Here is a 23,471-nt window from a genome sequence, read left to right as displayed (position 1 = left end):
CATATAATCCCAACTCAAAATCTTCTGGTTGAGTTAAATTCCCTTTCTCTCCTTACCACTATAGTGGTCAACTGCAACAGCACACGTGCCAAAGAAATTAGTGGTTTTACTACGCTCCTATTTTAAGCGGGGACCTACTCGCAATTAAATCTCTGCAACAAAAAAGTTCACCTGAGGCCATTCTTGCCAATTTAATAGAGGCCTAGCTTATTCTACCTGTCTCTGTGGTCTTGCCTCAGCTATAATAGCATACCTCCAAAGAGGGTGGATGTGCCCCAAACACCAGCAAAGTGGACCCGCTGCCAACTCTGCTTGTCACCCCAGGCAGGAAGCACAACCTTAACGTGTAAGCGTGTGTAGGGCTGTGTGTGCGTGCTGGGAGGATGGGGACGCGGATTACATGAGAAAGGTGGTTGAACACTTTCAACTAGTCAGAGAAGTTTTTTAAACGAGGAGAACAAAACAAACCAACATTCCTTCCCTTACCTCCACCTTTTCCAAGCGCGGCAACCCCGGGGGCACACACCTTCAGAGTTTAAGGTCCCCAGGTCTCCAACGCTTCAACTAGCACTCGATTTTGAGAACTCCCGACCCTCTCGAGGGAAACCAGAGGACGCCCAAGAGTCGGGCCCACCGGGCGGCGCCCAGAGGCCCTCCCCCGCAGGTCCACTCCCCTCGGACTAGCCCAAGGCTCCCATTCCGGCCCCCTGGACAGAAAGAGGTTCACCTGAGGCCGCAGGGACAGCCAATAGGAAGTCCCCTCGGCCCCGCAAGCCTCCGCACTCCCCACCCCCGCGCGACCCCCTGGAAGGGTCCCGCCGCGTAGCCCGCGCGGGCGCCAGCCATCCCCGCTGGGAGGAGGGGCTGAACGACGGCGCCTTCTCTCCCTTCATGATTACCTCGCGGCTCGCCTCGCGCAGCGGGCTTTGTGCTTCCCTTCCTCCTTCTCCGCGGCCGCCGGAGCTGCAGCGGCTGCTCGATCCGCCACGGCCGCCTCTTAAGCGCCGCACGGCTCCACCGGGGAGGACAGAAAGGGAGGGGGCGTGAGGAGGGAGGGACCTGGGCGCCGAGCCCTCTGTAGCAGGAAGCGGCGACACCTGGGTCGCGATGCCTCTAGCTCTCGCTCACTGTTTTTAAAGAAAATAATTTAAACCCCCTTCCTTCCCCTCCCGCCCCTCGCCCTGGCGACCGTTACCAGCGGGCCGCTCGCGCTCTGGCGGGACTGGCCGAGCGCCCCCGGAGCGTCCTCTGGCCCCGCCCCCAGCCCCGCCCCAGCCCCGCCCCTAGGCCCCCAAGCGCCTCTGGCTCCGCCCCCTAGAGGCCCGCCCCTCGCAGACCCCGAACGCCCCTGCTCCCGCCCTTTGGGCCCCCCGAGCGTCCTGGCCCCGCCCCTCGGAATCACAGGACGTTCTGGGCCCCGCCTCTTCAAGGCCCCACCTCTCGCGGCCCCTTGCGCCCCTCGTGAGCCTTGGCTCCACCCGCTGCGGCCCCTTCTCCGCCCGCTAGCACCACATCTGTGTAGCCGCGGCCGCAAGGACCTACCGGCCGGCTGGCCGGGCCTCTGGGAGGGCCTGGCGCTAGGCGGCTGCCTGGCACCTCTTCAGCGTCCTCCTCCGGCTCTGCAGTTCCGATCCGTGGCGTCCCCTGAGGGTCGGAAGGGGAAATAACCCCAACGGAAACCCGACTACCAGGAGGAGGGGGAGGACGCCTCGGAAATGTCGCCCGCCCTAACCTGAGCGAGCCCTCCCCGTCCCGAGGCTGAGCCGCAGCTTTCAGTCAACCTCTGCCGCCTACTCTGGCCGCTGGGTCTTCGGGGGAGGCCGCGGCTAAGGTTCGATCTCCGCACGCCCCCCATAGGAGGGGCCTAGATTTTCCTCTCGGCATACTTGCCTATTGGGCGCTTCCTCCGCCCACTCACCTCCACAGAGGGGCAGGGCAGGGGTGCTCTCAATCCTGCTGCACTGAGACCGGTGGAGGGTCTTCACCCCTACTTTGGCCCCTGGCCTTGCGACCTTATGAGAGCTGGCTTCTTGGAGGGGAAAAGTCGAGGGCGGCAGCGCCAGCTTTGGGTAAACTTTGCAACATGCAATAGCGGGGATGTGGATCCATCCACAGGTGACACCGGGCCCCCACGCCCCCGTCGCCCAGACGTTTCTCACCCCAACCTGTTCTCGAAACAGACCTTCCAGTTATGCACACCTTTCTCTGCCACCCACGATTTGCACATCCCTCCCGCACACGTGTCTTCCACGGGCACGAATCCACTCGAAAGCACACCCCTCCAAGCGCCATTCTGGTTATTCATGGTCCCTTGAGTCAACCCCACCCTACCAAACAGAACAAACTTCATTCCCCACCCTTATCTCCCTTCGTTTCCAAGGCACTGGCGACAGTCCACTTCATTTCCTTCCTCCTCTGCAGACTTTTCTCTTCCCCCTCAAATACTTCATGCCATCCCCCTCATCTTCATCCCCTCCCTCTTCCCTAAAAATGTGCTAATTAAAATGTAGTTTCCTCTTCCCACATATGAAGTGTGGAAAATGAATCTTGTGTTGGCACAAACTGTGATTCATTTATCCTCATTTTCTCTCTCCACTGGACTAAGGCTATAGAAATTTCAGTCTACCACCATCTCCCATCTGCTCAAAATCTAAGCATGCCTCATGATTTTTAAATACCCCTAAAGGATCTAGGGAAGGCTTCCTGGCTTTGGGGAGAAAATATTTAGAAAATGCTCAGCCTGTCATTTTATTTGGTGTTTAAAAATATCTGCAGTATTTGAGAGAGATATTGGGAGTGGCTGGATTTTTTTTTTGCATTTATAAAGCAAAAAATGAAAAGCTTTTGCATGCGTCAAGGTTAGCCTTTTTGTGAATAGCAAAAAAAAAAAGTATGTTAAGAACACTTATCAGACAATAGTCTCCACTATATAGAGCATTTGCCCGTCACAAATCTAAACAACCCCCCCCCAAGACAAATTAACATAATCCATTTTAAGCACGTCTGATGAGCCATTTTTCCGTGATCATTCCCTTTCCCACAGTTTCTGGACAAAATGTATAAAAGATCGGCTTACCCGCGGGAGATGCAAGGCTTTCTTGTGTCCAGGGCAGTAGACGTGTGTGTCTTCTGTAGGTGTGGGTTCTGCAGTGCTGCACAGGAACCCGCTGCAGCCTCAGACCCGCGGCGGCGGCGGCGGCGGCGGCGGCGGCGGCAGCCACAGCAGCCGCAGCAGCTTCTCCCAATGCTGAGTAGTAAAGTGTGTGACTTAGGAGAGACTCCCCAGTTACCATTAGGCTCTTGCTTATTTAAAAAAAAAAAAAAAAAGGCGGAATCTTTCTTAAAGGAATGGGCTTTGTTTCTCCTCTCTACTATTGCTTCATAAGAAGCAGAAGCAGGGACTTTTTGGGACTGAGTAAAGCAGTACAGCTGTGGGAGGTCAAGGTTAAAATTAACTGGATGATCTAGGGACTGATTTAGTGTGAATCAATGAAATGCTGGAAGCACACTAGTTTTAAAGAGCCCTGCTAACGTCAAACATTGGGGTCCCTGGCAAAAATAAAGCGGTGTGCCTGGAAACCAGTTAGTATTTTGTGGTAGTATTTAATGCACTAAACTGATAAGCAAATAAAAGGAGGTTATTAGCATTTAATACAAGAATTCGAAAAAAATAATAAAATAAAACTCATTCATGTGACTGGGAGCAATGAAGTCAAGCCTTCTAACTATAAGCATACCTGGAATTTCAGTGAATGTTGGTATTAGAAAATATATTATTTTCAGTGTGTATTCATGTTATAAAAATCACAGCTTTATAGAAAAACTGAAAAAATATCTAAAATAATTCTAGACAATAGCAGAGCACTATTCTATTTCAGTGGCAATTCAAAAAATCAACAAGAAACTCATAAGTAGATTAACTTACTTTATTTTTTTTAAAGATTTTATTTATTCATTCGACAGAAATAGAGACAGCCAGCGGTAGAGGGAACACAAGCAGGGGGAGTGGGAGAGGAAGAAGCAGGCTCACAGCAGAGGAGCCTGATGTGGGGCTCGATCCCAGAATGCCGGGATCACGCCCTGAGCCGAAGGCAGACACTTAACAACTGCGCCACCCAGGCGCCCCAAAAATAAATCTTTATTTTAAATGTATAACCAGAGTTTGTTATTTACTGCCATTTTGGGAATTATTTTGCAGATCAAATAATCATTTTTGTAAAATGAATAAACTTAATTTTATCTGACTTAAGATATTGTACCAAACTTTGACCAGTTTTCCTGAAGCAGGGCCCTACTATATTGCTAAGGGTATCGACTGATTGGAGTACCTAATGTTTAATAATAATGAAAGCATTTAAAAACTGAGCATCGCTGGATGGTAGAGTTGGAAGAGAGTTTAGAGCTCACTGACTCCAATGCTGTAATTTTATAAATGGAAAGAATAGAAAGCCAGAGAAGCAAAATGGGGACAGAGTTAAGGACAGAGCTGGGTTTTACTCTGACTCTCCATTCTTCACGCACGCGTGCGCGTGCACACACACACACACAAGACAAATAAACAACACATATGAACATACACACGGTTTCACATACCCACGCTGGGGGCTGAGCAGGACCTGTCACAACAAAAAGCGGTAGTTTCACTCAGTGACACTATTTGTGTACATGTGGTATAAACTAAAGAATATCAAACAAGTACTTACAATGTGTGCAAATATTAGCACAAATTTTGCCTTTGGGTTTACACTGGAAAGTGAAGAAATTTGTCCAGGAAAGAGTGTGTGTGTGTGTGTGTGTGTGTGTGTGTGTTGAAAGTGACTTCCAAGGAAACAACACTCAGTGGCAAACTCTTGCTTATCTTCCACCCAAATGACAGGGACTTCAACTCTGTTGGTTGTTTCTTTGGACCCGTTGGTGCCTCTGTTCCCTTTTGTCTACATCCATAAGTATGCCTGCCAAGAGGAAAAGTTGAAGAGCCAGTCAGGGTAAAGTATTATAGACTTAATTCTAGCCTTCAGAGGTGCTTTCTGGAAGTTAACGTTTTGTGCTAGATAGTAACATTTTCCCTTCAATCCTGATCTGCTGTTCGTGGTAAAGAACCTCACACTGACCTAAACCCACTCTCCCTAGTTTCAAGGGGGCATTACAGTTAAAGGCTGTGTTGCATTAGATGACATAGCAAACTTGGTGTTTTGTGTATCTGGCAGGATAATTTATCACCTTGATTAAAAAAAAAGAATGCTTCCTACAGGGAGAGAATTGAAGGAAATTAGTTGCCCAGTTTCTTCATCTGTTTTTGTTTATCTTGCTCGTCTATAAGGAAGGCATTTCATTTACCCACTGGTAATAGACAATTAATAAAATGGCAATTATCTGCATAATTCATCCTCTTCCCAATTAAATGCATTTCTTTGTATCTCCCTAAAAGTGCTGAGTACAGTCTCTTATATAAAGGCACTTAATAGATACTTTAAAAAATGAATACACAGAATTAATGAATGAATAGCCCCCCAAATACCCAGAAACTTATTACAAAGTGTTTTTGTTTGTTTGCAGTTTGCATTGTCTAAAACAACTGACTCTATTCTCTACCTCCCTTTTCTAACACAGTCATGATCTAAGAGAAACAATCTTCTTTCTGTAGAGCTCTTTAGGCATGCCTGATTTGTATTCTCCAATTAAATTGTAGCCGCAAATCTCCACATGAACTCTGGGTAGATCAAGCAGTAGCCAAGACACTTTCTGCCAAGAAAACACAGGCTTATGTTTCAAAATTCCAGTGCTCTGCTTCTAGTTGTGACACCGACTGGTTATGTGGCGTCAAACAAGTTTCTTGACATGCTTGTGCCTCAGTTTAGCCATCTTTTAGGTGATGGTGGTGGTGGGTTATAATACCTGCTCTATCTCCTTCATAGGGCGGTTGTGAAGTTCAAATGAAATAATAAGTGGAAAAATGCTTTGAAGTTTTCAAGGACTATGTAAATATAAGGTATTATTATAGGCAGATGTATTTAAAAGCAATTATCTAGTTCAAGGGACTTTACCCCAAACAACCTGTTTTACTACTTATTGTTTCAGAAAGCAAACAGGTTTATCTCTCTGTATGCCTCTGTGTGTGTGTGTGTGTGTGTGTGTGTTCACACACGCTCACATGCACCCTCTTGCTTCCAATTTAACAACTTCTCAGCTTTAAGGCTTTTGTCCTGGACTGGGGAATATGCGTCTGCAGTTGAATATGAAGGGCTAAGAATTTATATAGAGAGTTTTCCCCATCCCTTTGCCAAAATTTACCTTTTTGAAAAAGTTCTCAGACAGAAAATAAATTCAGTGAAGCACAACAGATTTTTCTTGCTACATAATGTCATGTACTTAATCGCTGGGGCTAGACGAGCCATTCATTTGAAACTTGGCCATGCTGTATACATCTTGATCCCCTTTTATGCCACGCCTGCCTGGAAAGTACTTGGGGAACAGAGTAGCAAGGACTGACATGAAACTCATGCTAATGAGTTCTTCATTCCCTGAGGAGGCATAATCAGGACAATACACAAAGATTCATCAACATATTTTATTAGTACTATGTGACCTATATGGGTTTATTTTAAAGGAATTATTTCAACTAAATACCTGACAGATCCTTACACAACTGTTTAACTAACCAGGCCTGATAAATTTCTGTAACATTAATGAAATATCACCCTCAGTGGTCTCCTCCTTTTTTTAAAAAAAGGTATTTATCCTCATTTATTCATTTTCCATTTGGTGAGACTTTTTTAAATCACCATAGCTGAATAAATAACTGCCAATAAACAAACAGCTACTGCAAATAAGATACTCTGAATGAGAAGCCCACTTATAGGTAGGACATACAAAATCAGTTTCTGTGAAGAGAAACTGTAACATGAATACAAAGTATGCAATTGGTGTGCAAAACCTAAAATATATCAGTTTATCTTTACATTTCATCACATGGTCATAGGCCTTAAGATTTCAGCTGTTAATCTTTAATATATACGTCTTAATTACCTGATTTTAAATCCTGTTTTAATCCTGATGGCACTATTTCTAAAATGTGATCAGTAACCACTTGCAACAGAAATACCTGGGGGTATTTCCTAAAACACTGATTCTTGGGTCCTATCCTTGAATTAGAATCGTTTAGGGTGAGCCTTGGACTGAGGGTTTTTTAAAGCAGCCCAAGTGACTCTCATGTACCAAAATTTGGGCGCTGCTATCCTATAGGAACAATGCAATGTATGTAGAATCTGGGTCACAATGAATGAAATGCAGATGGGTCCTTTTTCATTATGTGAGAGGCATTCAGAGGAGGGCTAACCCTGGCTCCACCATTACTGTGGCATAACTTGGTTAAAATACTAACCTTTCTGAGTCCTAGCATCCTCATCTGTAAGATAGTATGTTTCACCATGCTATTGTGAGGATTAAATAACATATGGAGAGTATCTACTCTAATACTGGACATATAATGGAACTTATGTATATGTTCATTTCCTCTTTCCTTGTTCAAAAATGAGTTTAAAGGCGTGTTCTTCTTGTCCAGTATCCTTAGTATGCTTGGGAGAAATATGAACTAGTTGTTTAATGATAGCTAATATGTCGTGTTCTTATGTCAGTACCGAATGCTTCATAGGCATTATTTCATCTCATACCTACAATAATCCCTAAGATTAGATACTATTATTATTTTCATTTTACAGATGAAGGAACTGAGGCTTAAAGAGGATAAGGAACTTGCCCAGGATCTCAGAGCAAAGCATCAGTAGAACTGCAATTCAAACTGAGGCTTTCTGACTCCAGGGTCCAACTATTCATTAAACTGTATGTTTTGTATATTCTCTAAGTGCTTAGATAAAGCTTATGAGCCAGTTTCTTGGAAGGAAAAAGCAACTGCAAAAATGGGCTTTATAAACATGCCAGAAATACAGACAAACAAATGTCATCATTTCCCTATTTTAGAAGCCTTTGCCTATAACAGAGTATGGTACATAGTAGGTGTTCAAAGTATTTATTGAATGAATGGAAGGTAGTTTTCACCAGCACGCTATTATAGCAGCTGATATATATAAAATCAAGTTTTAAACTGCAAGCCAAATCAGCCTGATTTTTCAAATCAGCCTGATTTTTCAAATCAGCTTATATTCTGACATAATAAAAGTCACTAAATTTCAGAGCTACAGATCATCATATCATTTGCAACAAATAGTTCTTGAGCACTTGCTATGAACTATGCACTAGTCTGGCACTGGGAGGATTAAAAAAACAACAACAAAACCCAAACCTTAAGACATAGCCTATGCCCAAAACATCGAATTGGGAAATAAAATACAAATGTATGAAGCAACTAGATTGCAAAATCATCACATATGAGATAATAAATGTGAAGCTCCTAGCAAATGGTGAATAATCAATAAACATCTGCGTGTCGTCAATAACATTACTTTTCGTTTTAATAATTATTAAGACATAATTACTATAGTTTTATTATCAATAGGAAGACACAGTCGTTGTTATCACTATCATTTAGAGAGTGGTGCTGGCATTTTATATATGTTATATTTAATCATTTTATCCATCTTGCTCAATCAGTATTATTAATCCTATTTTTCAAATGCAGGAACTAAGGCTCAGAGAGCTTGAATAACTTGACCAAGGCACCCATTTGGTTAAGTATACCAGATTCAGGGTAAGTGGTATATACAAGAGTCCAAAAGGAGTCAGGGAAGAGAGAGGCCAGTTCCTGCTGGAGAAAGCAGGGAGGATCTCAGAGTAGGAAGAAGAGCAGGACTGTGACAGGGAAAGGTGGAGGAGCAGAGCCTTTGATGATGGAGGTGGCAGGAGCAGACGCGTGTATGTGAGTTTTCTGGGTCAGACCCCCCTACACTTTGCTCAAGGCCATGCTCATGGTGAATGCATGACCTAGGTCTCTCCACTAAATAGAGACAGGAAAGTATGAGGTGTGTTGGTACAACAGCAAGGAAACCTGTTTGTCTGGAGTGAAGAGTTTGTGTAAGGCAAAGTTAGAATTTTGTCCTTCCCAAACCCATAATCCTGAAAACTCAGCCTTTGTTTACTGACAGCCTGTTTAAGTAGCCCCACCTTGAGTTACTTTCCATTAATTCACTCACTTATTCTCATTCATCGAGACCACAGTATTTACTGAACTCCTAGTATGTGGTAACCACTCTTTTGGGTGCTAGGGATAGCACAGGGAATAAAACAGACAGATTTCCTTGCACTCATGAACTTTTATTGTACTGACAAAACACAGATGCTAACTGATAAATAAGGGTATTTTCAGATGCTAAGGGCTAAGAAGAAAATAAAACAGACTATTGAAAATGGGCCAACTGGGTGACTCAGTTAAGCATTGGACTCCTGATTTCAACTCAAGTCATGATCTCAGAGTCGTGAGATTGAGCCCTGAGTAGGGGTTCACACTGGGTGTGGAATCTGCTTAAGATTCTCTCCCTCTCTCTCTGCTTCCCCCCATGCACACATGCTCTCTCTTTAAAAAAAAAAAAAAAAAAGAAAGAAAGAAAAAGAAAATGACTAGGGTGGAAGTGGGGTGCTGGTAGAATGCTGAAGAAGGCCTGTTTGAGGAGGTTACATTTGGGTCAAGACTGGAATGATCTGAAGTTGTCAGCTGGAGAGAAAAGCAGGTTCAAAGGTCATGAGGGTGGCACAAGCTTGGTGTGTCTGAGGGGCTGAGATAAGGGCATGGTGGTTGGGCACTGTGAACAAGGGACAGAGGGGCCCCAGATTTGACCAGAGAGCTGGATGGGGACTAGATTGTGCAGGTCTGGTAGATGAGGGTCAGAGTTGACTTTTGGGTAGTTTTAAATAAAAGAGGGATACATTTTTGAAATTTCACTGTGGCTGCTGTGTGGAGGAAAGACTCTGGAAAGATGTGATCAGACAGAGGTGCCAGTTAGGAAGCCATTAAAATCATCCACAAAAGAGGAAATGGGGTCTTGTTGTTGCAGTGGCTGTGGAGATGAGAAGCCAGTAGACTCGGAGATCTGGAGGGAGAGCTGACGTGACTTGCCGACAGAATGCACGTGGGAGGTAAGGGGAAGTAGGGAAAGAGAGGCATCAATCCAGAATGGTCTCCAGGCCTTTAGTCTGAGCATCTGGGTGGATTGAGGGCACCATTATCTGAGACAGAAGAGACTTGAGAAGAAATAGCGTGACAGGTAAAAATGAACACTTCTGTTTGGTCGTGTTAAGCTTGAGATTGCCCTCTTTCTTTCCTTTAGAATCCTTATTCTACTCTATCTTGTTAGTTAATTTGGGGGGGGTATTTGTTCATTCTTAATTTCCTCCCCAAAAGAACCTTCAAAAGAGCAAGAACCTTGTTAATCGTGTTCCTTGTTGTATGCCTAGAATGCTGTTTGGCACAGAGTATATGCTCAATAAATAGTGGGATTTGTTGAATCTGGTTCAGCGGTTCTTAAGTGCACATCAAAACCACCTGCGCAAACTTATTAAAAGTTCAGAATCAGCCTCCATCCTAACACCTCCCCACCATGACTCTACTTTAATAGGCTGTAGTCAGCAAACTGCATATTTAGCCAGCACTGTAGATGGCCAGTGGTCTACAGTTAAAACTACTGATTTAGATATACCAGTGTTCATTCATATATTTACCTTAGAAACCACATTTCAGCACCATCCCAAAAGACTACAAAGTATGGCTTCATAGAAGTTAATGGTATTCTTAAATACAGTCAAATCATAGGGTGTTGATTTAAAAGCTTTTGAGAGAAAACCATTGAAAGATTCCTGAGGTCCCTTCCATCTCATTTGACTTGTATGCTCTCACTGGAGACCAGGAAGGGGTTTCTTAGGAGGGCCCTTCATGTGAAGAAGGACAGCTGCCTAAGTGCTGAGCCAATCTTCCTCGTATCATACCTCCCACGTGTCTGTGCCACACACCTATTTACGGGTGAGTGAAACTCCTTTACCTGGTGATTATAGTAAATGCATGTTTCTGTTTGCACAGTGTCTATTTTCATTTTCAGTAAGAGTCCTTCAGTATTCCTTTGAGGAACCTTTTTTCACCCCGTTGCTATAGTCTTGGGCCCTGCACTCACTCTGGGCAAGGCGTGGGCTCCAAGCTGGAGCAACCAGATGTTCTCTCCCTAGCATTTGAATATTGAATAGAGTGACACAGAGACTTAAGATCCGAGTTCAGGGTGCCTGGTGGCTCAGTTAAGTATCCAGCTCTTGATTTCGGCTCAGGTCAAGATCTCAGGGTCGTGAGATCGAGCCCTGTGTTGGGATCTGCACTGGGTGTGCAGCCTGCTTAAGATTCTCTATCTCTGGGATGCCTGGGTGGCTCAGTTGGTTAAGCGTCTGCCTTCAGCTCAGGTCATGATCCCAGGATCTTAGGATTGAGTCCCACATTGGGCTCCTTGCTCAGTGGAGAGCCTGTTTCTCCCTCTGCCTGCTACTCCTCCCGCTTGTGCTCTTTCTGACAAATAAATAAATAAGATCTTCCAAAAAAAAGATTCTCTCTCTCCCTCTCCTCCGCCTCCCCTTTTTCTCTCTCAGTCTCACTCTCTATCTAAGGAAAAAAAAGGATCAGAGTTCATCTTGAGGGAGGTCCCTGAAGAGGATGTGATTAGATACTGCTGCAAAGATCTCACAGAAGTGACTTGGCTCCTATCCTTTCCAAAACCTGATTGTTCAGCTTCTCCTTCAATTCTACAAGCTGTGAACCTTATTCTTCCAATATAGTTCTGTGTTTGCTTAGAGTGGTTTCAGTTGCTTGCAATATAATCTATGACACAGCAATTAACAACCCTGCAACCTATAATTAAGGCTTTGAAAACAAATCCTCCTGGGGAGCAGTAACACTTCGACCTAAGTTTTCACTAAAGTGTAAATGTCTGATAGCCTGAATAACACCCTTCAGCAGGCAGAGGCAGGTAAAAGGGCTCCATGCCTTGACATCAGTGCTACCACTGAGGTAGGAAGGAAAAGGGTGGCTGGGACGTGACACATCAGTCTCACCTCAGAATTTGCCCTGAGTTTAATCACGAGACAAATACCTTGCTGGAAACTCTCAAACCTTTTTATTTCATAGTTTCTGCTTAGTCTTCCCCGCCCCTGAATTTCTATCTTCAGACTAAACTTTCAGAGTAAGCCTTTCCAAAGCAGGGCATAATTACTAGGCCACATAAACCTAAGACATCAATTTATGAACATGAGAACTCATAATATTAAATTTAGTTCTCATTTCCTTCAGTGGCCCCTAGGGAAGAACATCCTGTCCTTTTAATCATTTGGGTTAAATCCTCGTCATTGGTTGACCTCTCCCCTCCCCCCATTTGAAAAAAGAGACCTATAACTCTTTAAGACTCTAAGAAATTAATGACTTAACTCATGTCTTACAAGCAACAGTCTTTGAATAACACAAGTTTCTCTCAACCTTATTGGTAGTGATTACTGAAATCAAGCCACAACAGAGAGGATGCCAAACCAAGCCAACGCGGCTCTGGGGCTCAGACTGGGAGCCACACCCAGGGTGAGATAAGGAGCATGTTATAGTTTAACAGCACTAATAAAAATGAAATCTCATCACTTGAAGATTAGTGCAGTGTAAATGGAGTTCAAATGTAAAAACCAATCTAGTTAATTTTTTATTTTTAATAGTGGTTGCTACTTGTAAAAACCAGAAATAACAACAAAATCTGGATATAAATCTAATAGAGTCTGCATGACCAATCATTTTCCTTTCAAATTTGTGGTGGGGGAGTGGGGGTGGGGGATCACTATTCTTACCGTTAAAACACAAAATAGTATTGAGATTTGCTGAGCACTTATTACTTTCCAAGTACTATTCAATGTGCTTTATAATGTAGATATCTCATTTAATCTTTGCAACAACCCCATGAGGTATTATCCTATTATCCCTGTTTAGAAACAAGGGAAACGAAGCAGTGAGAAATTCTTTTGCCCAAGATCAAACAATTGGCAAATGGCGGGTTTGGGTTTTGAGCGTGGAGAATAAAATGGCTCCAGAATCTGAACTCTCAACCACCCTTCAGGACTTTCCTCACCCCCTTCCAACGTTGGTTGGCCAATGAGTCAAACAGCACCTGGTCTTTCCTTCTACCTGCCCTCGAGTTCCTTTTAACCCTCACTTTGAACATTTAAAGTTAAATTTGAACTAGGTAATGGAAACAAATAGGCTTTCCAGCAGCGTAATAGCTTGGATGTTAATTGTTAACTAAATGGTGAGCCTTTCCAGCCACCTTGACAGAAATGTCCTCACCTGGATTTTATATTAAGTAAAGCAGTAAGAATAGAAGGATCTCATTTTGTCTCCAAATGCATGTGCAAGGCCTTTGCTTCTCAAACTCCCCTGAAGGGTTTATTCTTTCTTACGGTGGATTTGAGAGGAGGGAATGAGTGGCAATCTCTCTCAGAAAAGTGAGTCCTTTCTCTGAGAGGTGGTTCTTACTTCTTCGCCAGGGAGGTAATTGAGAGACCAGTGTAGGACCTGGCCCCACATGGGAGCAACATGGCAGCAGCGACAGTGGCGCATACATGGAACACGCTTTTCAAACATTCAGAGGCTCTTCAATACCAGTGTGGATTTTCGGAGTTAGTTTCCCTTCACTCCGGCCATGGCACAGCATGTTCAGCCTAGAAGGTGGTAGTTTCTTGAAAACTTTTCTTAGTTTTTTATTTTCCTTTTCTTTTCCATGGAATGGGACATAGAATTGATCCAACCTTGCCTGCTTTTTAAAAGATTGCCCGAGTTCCTACAGGATGTACCTCTGGATGAACTTGGCTTTTCTGATTTCTAGGAGTGTGCCAGGCCCCTTTCTTCATGTCATTACTTTCTTTATATACAGCATTAATACTTTTTTGCTGCATTAGAAGTCCAAGGTGTTAAAAAAAAAAAAAGAATGTGAGGTACACCAAGAGCTTCTGCCCTTTGTGCCTTTATTCTTAGAAGAGAAGGTTGGGGGGGGGGTTAGGAGTGAAGAAGAGACAGCAGGAGAAAATAGAGGCATTACTCTCCCTGCCCCAATCATTTATCGTTCTAGGAAATCAAGGTGGAACCTTGGTTAGCCAAAGTCACAAACAATGAATAAAGGGATTCAAAACACTAGAAAGTCTGCAATCTCGGATGTAGGTGTGTTCTGTAGAAAGGTCCGCAGAAGAGTCACCATGACTCCTGAGTTCTGTGTTAGTTAGCTATGAACTTGAGCAAGTTACTTAATGATTCTGAACTTCTGTTTCCCTATCTGTAAAATGGCTGTGAGAGTCAAATTATATATTTGTAGACTTGGAAGGGGACTTGGAGGTTACTTGATCTAGCAGCCTCTGATCCATTGCAGGAAGTTTGTCCGTAATATTCCTGACAAAAAACCAATTGCCCAACACTCCCAGGAAAGGGCACTCATTATCTCCTTATCCCTCTTACGCTGAGCTAAATTCTGTGTCTCAGGACTTTGACTCATTTGGTCTTGGTTCTTTCCTCTGAAGTTCTGAGTTGGTGACTTTGATGGCAACAGAATGATATAGGACAGTGGAAAGTGAATCAGGTGAACATGAGTCTGGCCCCTCCTCTCAAGCACTTAACTAGCTATAGAATCTTAACCAAATTCTGTCTGTTCTGTGAAGCTCAGTTTCCTTATTCGTCTAATGGAAAAATGGCAACCTCCTCTGTGAGTTTGTTGATGGAATTAGGAATAATTTATATAAAATGCCTTCATATCAAGAGTACTTAATAAAGGGGTGCCTGGGTGGCTCAGTCTGCCTTCGGCTCAGAGCGTGATCCCAGGGTCCTGGGATCAAGCCCCAAGTCGGGCTCCCTGCTCTGCTGGGAGCCTGCTTCTTCCTCTCCCACTCCCCCTGCTTGTGTTCCCTCTCTCGCTGGCTGTCTCTCTCTCTGTCAAATAAATAAATTTAAAAATCTTTTTTAAAAAAAGAGTACTTAATAAAAAGACTGGGAGGATTGTTTTTCTTAGGATATAATAAAATCAATATTTATTGAGGCTTGAGGCATTTATGGCATGATTTCAGGTCCTTCTTCCAATGGTTTGTTCTGAAATCGTCTTAACTTTTCCCCTGCTTCCATCCTAAATAAATAATCACTTCCGAGGTATTTCCCTGCATTTCCCTTCCCAGTAAATTCACATATTCTTTCACTTATACAACTAGAAAAGGAGAGGGAACCTTGAACATGGACTTTATGAACTTGTACCTGAATGTATATTGACCAATTAGGAAAAAAATTTGCAGTAGAGGTCGAGTTTAATCCTTACTCTGAAGCATGAGGGCCTTCTGAGTTTTCCTGCAAAAAACTGTCATTCGCTTCTAAAATAAAGGAAAGTTTGGGCAGGAGCTAGAATGTGCACTGGGAGGAGAGAGTGTTAACTTCACTGGAGTGAAAGGAATTCTGTGGGTCTAAAAGTGAGAGAGTACAGTGTTGCAGATCTCACAGTCAGGTAAAACCTTATAGAAAGTCTCCTTAGGAATGAAAGCTTCAAAGTGTCTCCTCTTGAATTTGGCCATAATTAGAAAAAATAAAAATATGTGACTCTTTAACCAAGCAAACCAACTTAAAAGAAGTTACTCTACAGAAATCCCTGTATGAGCATTGAAACAAGATAGTTACGCACTGCTATGTGTTTTCCAATTACAAATGAAAAAACAATAGTATAAATCTTTCAACAGAATAGTAAAAACAATTATAACAGACTCATAAAATGGAATACAACGCGACATTAATAAAACATGATGCTGATCTTGGATATACTAAACGGACATGATGTCCATGATATGTTATTCCGGAAAAAGTAGGTTGTAGAAGTAAGGAGTAATGCCATACTCACATATATGTATGTAGATAAGTGTGTGTGTGTGTGTATCTGTGCACGCATGTAGATATAAATACATGAGCTATGTTTTAGAAGAAATTTTGGAATCTATATAGGCAACTGTTAATGTTAATAGTTACTTCTGAGGAGTAGGATTAAGAGGGTGAGGGATGTTTTTACTTTAAATGCTTATATATATGAATGCTTTTACGTGTATAAATATTACTTGTATAATTTTAAAAAACAATGAAATGAGAATAGCTGAATTCAGAAACATCTGTTTAAGCACTTAGTTACCTTTTCTTAAGTTCAGGAGCCCTCCCTCAGAGAATACCTTTTCCAGGGAAATGGTTAAAGTTAATATGCTTCCTTTGGATAAAAGGAATCTCAGCATTGAAAAACCATCCTGTTTAATTCTTGTTTAGTTACTCATTTATCTCTTCATTCATTTGTCTGCAGTAAGACATAAAAGTTAGTAATCAGCTGGGGAGTTTGGAATTAGAAATACTTGAGTTTGAGGGGCACCTGGGTGGCTCAGTTGTTAAGCGTCTGCCTTTGGCTCAGGGCATGATCCCAGGGTTCTGGGATCGAGCCCCACATCAGGTTCCCTGCTCCGCTATGAGCTTGCTTCTTCCTCTCCCACTCCCCCTGCTTGTGTTCCCTCTCTCGCTGTGTCTCTCTCTCTGTCAAATAAATAAATAAAATATTAAAAAAAAAAAGAAAAAGAAATACTTGAGTTTGAGTTCCTGGCCTAACATTTAGTGGTTGTAAAATTTTGGCAATTTATATAACCCTGCCAAGCCTCTATTCCTCATCTGTAAAATGGGGCCAGTAGTCAAAAGATTGTTGTAGGGATTTTTAGAAGAACATTTAAAGAACCTAGCCCAGGACTTGGCACATATTATACACTCAACCCAAGTTTGCTATTGTCATTTCTGAATTTGGCATTCAAAAAACCCATTATTATGCACTTACTGTGTGCCAAGTTTTGTGTCAGGTTCTGAATTTTTAATATAGTTAGGATATGATCCTTGCTTTTCAAGGGGTTAAGTCTAGGTCAGAGGTCAATTCAGGGACTTCCTGAAGTTGGATGAGGAAAAAAAAAATCACATCCCTATTTTTTATTAACCTCTAACTGAAATTTAACATTTCTTCAATCATGAACTTATACAAAGAATCACAGAGGTAGTCACATTGTCTGTGACTTTGTCACCAACAGAAATCATGGACATTTTCATAGAATGTTGTAGTTTTGCAGAAATTTTAAATTTCATTCATGCGCATCATTATTTCAAAATTATAATAGTTACTAGACCCACTGCCAAATCTGGGAATTGTGTTAATAAAAAGCACAAATACAACTATATCACAAATTTTGTTTCATATTTTGAAAGCTATCTATTAGTTTAATTAATTTATACTCCTATGTATCTTACTTTATGCATTTAAAAACAGTGTTCCAGAGTACGTAATATATGTTTTTCATATCTGAGGATGTTCATAACTGCACTATTCATCACAACATAAAACTGCAAACAAACTACACGTTCATCAATAGAAGAATGGATAAATCAGCCATGGTATAGTCATGCGATGAAATACCACCCGGCAATGAGAATGAATACACAATTGCTACATTCAGTAACATGGAGGAATCACACAGACTAAGATTGAAAAGAAGAAATCAGATCCAAAAGGGAACAGGCTTTATGATTCAATTTAGATAAAGTTTCAAAACAGGTTAGCTCATCTCTGAAGTTAGAAGTCAAGGTAGTGTTTACCCTTTTGTGGGGTGGTGGCTGGGAGGGGTGTGTGGGGGTGGGACTTTTGGGTTATCTATTGATCCAGATATTAGCAATATGAATGTGTTCACTTTATACAAATCCATGGAGCTATCCATCTATAATTTGTGGACTTCAAGTTATTGTACTTCAATAAAAGTTTACTTTTAAAAAGTGTCCATAAGCTTTACCAGTCTGCCAAAGGGATGTATGGCACAAAAAAGATTAAGAACCTTTAGTCTAGATGGAGACACAGATCCAGAGAAATTACCGTAATACAATGTGTTATACACAGCCTGGATGCTCCAGACCATTCCTGAGCCCAGCAGTCTATCCTAGTGACCCTGTAAGTATAACTCATACTCCTCAGAACAAGAATCCTTTTTTTAAATATTGAAAGTAGAGTCACTGCAGCTGCAGGAAAGGAATGACAAAGTACTGTGTAAGCACAGAGAAAGGAACCATTAATTTTGCTGAGGTTGGTCAGGAAGAGAGCTCATGGAGGAGGGGATATTTGAACCAAGAAACAAAGGATAAGCCAACTTATCCTGTCCTGTCAAAGGGAGCAGCATCAGGGAGAAATAGGAAGCATGCTGTGTTTGGAGAACATGGAGTCATCTGGTGTGGCAGAATGCTGGGCAAGATGATTGGAGGTGGCAGGGAAGGGGGACAAATGGGAGACAGGTGGAACCCTGTGCATTGTGCTAAAGGGAAGCAACCAATACTGTTTGTTTTTACTTCTTACTGAAGGAGTAGACATACAGAAGAGTCCGCAAAACAGAAGTGTACAGCTTGACAGGCTTTCACAAACCAAACACATCTATTTTACTAGCACCCAGATCAAGAAATGGGACATTAACGCCATCCCAGAAGCCCCTTTCACCATCTCTACCAATCACTCCTGCTCCCCACCACTGCCAAATATAACTGCTATCCTGACTTCTTTTATTCTTTTAACCACTTTATTGAGGTCTGATTGACAGGTAAAAAGCTGTGTATATTTAATGTATACAACTCGGTGAGTTTGGGGATATGTCTGTACCATGTACCCATCATCTCCATCAAGGCCATAAACATATCCAACACCTCCCCGAGTTACCCCCCACCCACCCTTTATTATAATTATCTTTCTTTGGGTGCTAAGAAAATTTAACATAAGATATACCCTGTCAGTAAGTTTTAAGTTTTCAATACAGTATTGCTAGCTGTAGGAATTACACTATGTGGTAGATCTCCAGAACCTAATTTATCTTTCAGAACTGAAACTTTGTACTTTTTGACTATCATCTCCCCACCCCACCTTTCTCCGGGCAACCACATTCTACTCTCTGCCTCTGAGTTTGCCTCTTTCAGTTTCCAAATGTAAGTGAGATTATACAGTATTTGTCTTTCTGGGTCTGGCTTATTTTGTTTAGCATAACGCTCTCCAGGTCCATCCACGTTGTTGCAAATAGCAGCATTTTCTTCTTTTTTTAAGGCTGGATAATATTCCATCGTAATGTATACTACATTTTCTTTATTCATTCATCTGTCAATAGGCACTTAGGTTGTTTCCATAGCTTGGCAATTGAGAATAATGCTACGGTTAACATGGGCATGCAGGTACTCTTCGAGATCCTGATTTCAATTCCTTTGGGTAAATCCTAGAGGCAGGATTGCTGGATCATACAATAATTCTATTTTTAATTTTTTGAGGAACTGCCTCCCTGCTGCCTGTAGCAGTGACACCAATTGACATTCCCATGTACAGTGTATTAGGATTCCCTTTTTTCTACATTCTCACCAACCCTTTTTATTTTATTTTTTCTAGTAATAACCATCCTAACAGGTGTGAGGTGACATGCCATTGTGGTTTTGATTTGCATTTCCTTGCTGATGTGATGTTGAGCACCTTTTCATGTACCTGTTGGCCACTACCGTGATATGTAACACACCACAGTTTGGGTTTGCAGGGTCTCGGCTTTATTTCATGTGTGTACTCCTTTGTGTCTGGTGCTTTCACTCATGTTGGTAAGTGAAACATAGTGTCATTGCACATAGTTGTAGATCACTGCCACCTAAGTTTTAAGCAGGGGAATGGTGTGGGCTGACCTCTGTTAGAAAAATGACTCCAGCAGCTTTGAGGACGGTGAAGTGCAAGACAAGAAATTTCACACAGGGAACTGGAGTGATAAGCTAAGTGCGAAATGATGAGGGCCTGACCCAAAGCCCGGGCAGTGGGAGTGGAGAAGAGGCAGAGAGATCCGAGTCACCCTGAGCTCTGGAGAAGCAATTCAAAACATGTGTTCCATTTACAGTGTCCTTCAAGCACAGAGGAGAGCACATAACTGAGTGTTCAGAACCAGAGCAACATTAATTGACCACGGCATGAGTTTGGGTGCTTGTCAAGATTTAAATGAAACAAGCTGCATCCCTCTAAGAGTCTATTGTCATAGATGACGGGAATGAGACAGACCAAAAGCCAACACAATGGGGATAAATGAAGGGTGTCCCACGAAACTTGAATGACCTTAAATGGTTACTGGAGGAGTTTTGCAGTTGAGTCATTTTTCTTTAATATTTTTTGAGTCGTGGAGTTTCAACATAACATTTAGATTAGTTAGGAAAACAAAATCAGGATCGAAGAGACAATAGGGAGGGAGAGAGTTTTAGCAGACAGTGGGGAGATGGGCTGCTGGGGGTGTGAGATGGGTGTGCAGGGCAGACGGACAGGGAGACAGTTGGTGAAGCATGAAGTGAGGGCTCATCCGGTATCCGTATTAATCTCAGGCTTCCCAAACTCAGGTATGCACACCTTTGACAACATGTCAGGAAGAACTGAGTCACCTGATAAATATGGTACATCTTGCTGGAGTGTTCACTTTACCCTAGGGTCAAGGAGAAGGATGCTGTTTATACAGAGGCAAACAACATGTAATGGAGTAGAATACAAATTTTAGGGGAAGTTTCAAGATAAAATACAAGACTCCATATGAGTTTCTAGCCAAATGCTTTGGCCTTCAGCCCCAATTTCTCCCTTGCCATTAGGTGGAATTCAGAAGAAAATTTTGAGAAGCCTCAATTCCAACACTCCTGATTCCACGTTCCACTCTGTGGATGCTAGCAACTCTCCTGAGCTCTTTTCCAGACTGGATGGTGTTATTCAACAACATTCCTTCCTTCCTTTACTCATTCATTCCAACAATATTAAGTAAGGGCTTGCCATATACTAAGACCTGAGAGATGTTTTTCTCCTGTATAATACCTTAAGCTCCAAAAAGGATTGTGCCTTTAAAAAAAATTAGAGTTCCCTCAGCATTTGTCAAACCTTGCATATATTAGACCTCTATAAATATTTGTTGACATGAAATGAAATGTGATCTTTGAGGAAAATCCAAGGAAGAGTTAGGAGGGAGACAATAAAGGAGACAGAAAGAGATGAGTACATGTGAGTTAACTGCTAACCATTATCAACTGAGTATGTTTCATCCACGAACAACTCTGAGATAGACTTTAAGTTATATCCATTTCATAGCCAAGGAAATTGAGGTTGAGAATGAATAACTTGTTTGAAGTAACATAGCCAGTAAGTGACAGAGCCCAGATTCAATCCCAGTTTTGTCTGATAGTAAGGTCCATGGAGAATATCAATGGAAATGTAAAGTGCATACACCCTTTGACTGAGTAATTTTACTTCTAGGAACTTATCCTTGAGATATTGTGACTTATAATATAAGAAATATATATTTGGTCTTCAACTTGTTTCTGGCGTGTAGCTTCTAAAACTCTGGGAATTTCTTAAATGATCAGAGAGATAAAGGTGTCCTTTGTTATATTAATGAGATGGGTTTTGGACCACACCTAAGGATGGGTGCTGGTTGCAGCAGAACCAATCATATGATTACAGGGTTGAAACTTTCAGTCACACCCTCTGGCCTCCAGGGAGCGGAAAAGGGTTGAAGATTGAGTTCAATCACGAATTGCCAACGATTTAAGCAATCAATCGTGCAGATGTAATGAAGCCTCCATAAAAACCCAAAAGGATGGGGTTCCAAGAGCTTCTGGATTGATGAAAATATGGAGATTTGGGGTGAGGGCAGTATCAGAGCACATGGAAGCTCTGTGTCCTTTCCTCATACCTTGCCCTTCGCTTCTCTTCCATCTGGCTGTCCCTGAGTTATATCTTATTGTAATAAACTGGTAATCTAGTAAGTAAAATGTGTCTCTGAGTTCTGTAAGCTGCTCTAGCAAATTAATGAAACCCAAGGAGAGAGTTGTTGGAACTTGTAATCTATAGCAGTAGGGCAAAAGTACAGGTCAGAAGCATCTGGAATTACAATTGGTCTGAAGTGGAGGGCAGTCTTGCAGGACTGAGCCCTTAACTTGTGGAATCTGATGCTATCTCCAGGTGGATGTGTCAGAATAGTGTCAGAATTGAGTTGAGAGAAGCCTGGGTGGCTCAGTCAGTTAAGTGCCCACCTCTTTATTTCAGCTCAGGTCATGATCTCAGGGTTGTGAGATCAAGTTCTGAGTTTGGCTCAGCTTCAGGCATGGAGCCTGCTTAAGAGTCTCTCTCCCTCTCCCTCTGCCCTCCCCCGCTCTTTATCTCCCCCCCCAATTCTTTCTCTCTCTCTCTCTCTCAAAAAAAAAGGGGGGCACCTGGTTGGCACCGCGGTTAAGCGTCTGCCTCCGGCTCAGGGCGTGATTCCGGCGTTATGGGATCAAGCCCCACATCAGGCTCCTGTGCTGTGAGCCTGCTTCTTCCTCTCCCACTCTCCCTGCTTGTGTTCCCTCTCTCACTGGCTGTCTCTATCTCTGTCAAGTAAATAAATAAAATCTTTAAAAAAAAAAAAGAATTGAGTTGAATTATAGGACACCGAGAATTGCTTGGTGGTGTGGGGACACCCCGCTGCCCCATTGTAAAACTGGGTGCAGGATCATTAATCCTGTAGATACACTCAAATAAGTGCTCAAAGATACAAACACAAGAATGTTCATTTCAGTGCTAATTAAAACCACACTAAACTGGACGTAATCTAAACATCCTTTATTAGAGAATTAGATAGTTTAAGGAACATACAGAAAGAAGCATACCTATATATACTAATATGGAAAGCTGTTTAGGATATATTGCTAACTGAAGAAAAGCAAGTTGTAGGACAGCACGTGTTATTTTATTATATCTTATTTTTAAAAAACAAATGCATAAATCATACATGCATGCATTTATAGGCACCAAAAATTCTGGAGGACTACATACCCAACTTGAAAAGAGATTACCTCAGCAGAAGTGATGAGGTCTGCCCAGGCGAGGGTGAAGGGGAAGGTGTCTTTCCTTTCACTTTCTTTCCTTTATGAATTTTGTGAAAGCAAATTTTTAAAGATTTTAGTTATTTATTTGAGGGAGAGCAAGAGCGTGCACGTGTGCGAGTGTGGGGGAGGAAAGGGGGGTCAGAGGGATAGGGAGAGAATCCTAAGCAGTGAACCTTCACAATTATGCCTGAGAAGTAAAATGAGACCAGTGATGGTTAAAATAATTATACATATGCTTGTAATAAGTATATAGGACTTAGACACTCCTCATCTCTCTCTCTTTCTCACTCTCATTTTATTTTTATTTAAAAACTTTTTAACTGTGATAAAATACATATAACATAACATTTACCAATGCAACCATTTTGAAGTTCACCGTTCCATAGTGTTAAGTATATTCACATTACTTGCAATCAATCTGCAGAACGTTTTCATCTTGCAAAACTGAAACTCTGTACTCATTAAACAGCTCCCCATTGTTTCCTCCTCCCATCCCTTGGCAACCACCATTCTACTTTCCATCTCTATGGATTTGACT

The 23,471-nt window shown here is 42.3% G+C and overlaps 1 protein-coding gene across 4 annotated transcripts in view; it reads right to left on the bottom strand.

Moving 5' to 3' along the window:
* ADD3 (adducin 3) overlaps positions 1 to 1,743 on the bottom strand; it is a 145,673-nt gene extending 143,930 nt beyond the window's left edge. Inside the window, exons 1-2 of one of the 4 annotated variants that reach the window (XM_034663258.1) lie at positions 1,543 to 1,743; positions 900 to 1,127 (exon numbers count right to left, since the gene is read on the bottom strand). The gene's annotated coding sequence lies outside the window, so the exon portion shown is untranslated. Of the gene's footprint in view, positions 1 to 899; positions 1,212 to 1,542 lie in introns of those variants that run through there. The other 3 variants (XM_034663259.1, XM_034663260.1, XM_034663257.1) reach the window with 3 other exon arrangements.
* Positions 1,744 to 23,471: the final 21,728 nt, after the last annotated feature.

Source organism: Ailuropoda melanoleuca, chromosome 6, assembly GCF_002007445.2.
Source record: "Ailuropoda melanoleuca isolate Jingjing chromosome 6, ASM200744v2, whole genome shotgun sequence".
In the NCBI taxonomy this organism is placed as follows: Eukaryota; Metazoa; Chordata; class Mammalia; order Carnivora; family Ursidae; genus Ailuropoda; species Ailuropoda melanoleuca.
This window is presented reverse-complemented; position numbering and strand designations above follow the sequence as displayed.